Source organism: Drosophila montana, unplaced genomic scaffold (genome assembly GCF_035044405.1).
Source record: "Drosophila montana isolate Dmon_TW-CO22-7 unplaced genomic scaffold, ASM3504440v1 contig_3690_1, whole genome shotgun sequence".
In the NCBI taxonomy this organism is placed as follows: Eukaryota; Metazoa; Arthropoda; class Insecta; order Diptera; family Drosophilidae; genus Drosophila; species Drosophila montana.
In genome coordinates, this window is record NW_026998578.1 from 1 (window position 1) to 1,506 (window position 1,506).

General features: G+C 43.2%; 1 long non-coding RNA gene across 3 annotated transcripts; it reads left to right on the top strand.

The window, feature by feature from the left end:
• Nucleotides 1-7: 7 nt before the first annotated feature.
• Nucleotides 8-720, top strand: LOC135435759 (uncharacterized). 3 transcript variants are annotated; one of them, XR_010437423.1, is made up of 3 exons: nt 8-284; nt 342-531; nt 594-720. It is a non-coding gene; the product is annotated as an uncharacterized LOC135435759 (long non-coding RNA). The 3 variants fall into 3 exon arrangements; XR_010437424.1 differs by having other exon boundaries at nt 8-276; XR_010437425.1 differs by having other exon boundaries at nt 8-260.
• The last annotated feature ends 786 nt before the right edge of the window (nt 721-1,506 follow it).

Below are 1,506 nucleotides of genomic sequence, written 5' to 3' on the forward strand. Positions count from 1 at the left end.
ACAGAGCATTTACAGATACCATACATCCAAATGGAAGCGAGTGTGTGAATGGAATATGAGTGAACACACAGGAGGAATTGGTTCCCACTTGACCATGGTGCAGAAACACATTCCAAACAAACACGCTCCACATTCATATGTAGGCAGCCAAGCTTTGTCCGGATTTATTTAGGATAGATGTTTACAAATTCCAGTTACAAAATTTGAAGCTTAATATAATCACAATACTTTGATTTGATATAGTTTAGGGTTTTATCCCGGTATGATATAGCAAGTGTAATTATGTTTGTCTCATTTCTTCTTTGTAATTGATTGTGATTAATTGAGCATAACATCTTTAGACTGAAAGCGGCGACAGCATTACTAGTATTTTGAATGCCATAAGCCGGCTGTTCTGATAATGTGCTGTAAGGGAGAGGAGGTGACGTAAAAATGGCAAGAGTGCAGGGCAACTTGGATGAAAAAACTGCTGCTTGAGACAAAAGGCAGGACTAAAAAACATCTTAGAATACCCTGCTGCTGCAATGCCAGGTATGACAAAGTATTTTAACTGGTTACCATGCGTTGTCGTTTGTGCGTCTCCCCTCTCATAGAGACTGACGTGCGATGGATTTTTAATGTATAGAGTAAGTTTATTTATGGGTGATGTTGTGTGACTGTGCAACTGGATAAATGACAAAGACATCAAATGAATGATGCAAAAGTTTATTAGGAGTGGATGGTTGTTTTTTTTTTTCCAGAGTCTGTTGGCTGGGCCGGGCGCTGGTCCGGGATGCACGTCCGCTCGCCTCGACCGCCACAGAGAGATTTTTATTGTTACTCATTTCTACTTATTGGTATGCAAACAGAAATTTTAGAAACAGAGTTGGCGCTTAATATTATGCAACATTCTCCAGTTTGCAAGGTGGAGAGGAACATGACATGAGATACATTTAACATTTAATCTCGACTGGCCTACATTTAAACATAACATATTCTGTACATTTAACATATTGTCTTAGGTCAGTTAGCTAGGGGAAATTTCTGCACGATCAGCTGGCAATGCTGTCGTGTGAATGGCAAGTATACATAAATACAAAAGGGGCACGCTGAGTACATGTAAGTAAATAAAATTTTAAATTTAACAATTTTATGGCTAGCTTAGGTTTACTTTTATTTCTAATTTGTAGCGCACCGCTTTACGATGCGCTGGCCGCCTGGCTATTACGCCGGAGTGGGTGCAATGGATCCGGTGGAGTCCGGGTCGTCGCTTGGCTGGCTGAGCCTGCAGCCTTATGCGCTCTGTAGCCACTGATGTGACGAGCGCCTTCCAGGTGGTGGTCTGGTGCTGGGCCCTCAGGCCGATGCTGGTTAAGAGTAGCCATACTCCCAAGATTTTAGGCCAGTGGACTACCCATTTGCCGCTGCTGCAACACATGAGCGTGCCCATTGGCTTATTGACTTGCAGCTGTTGCTGCCTTCTGCTCCTCTTTGGCGATGGTGGGTCAACGTGTGCGGGACCCATGG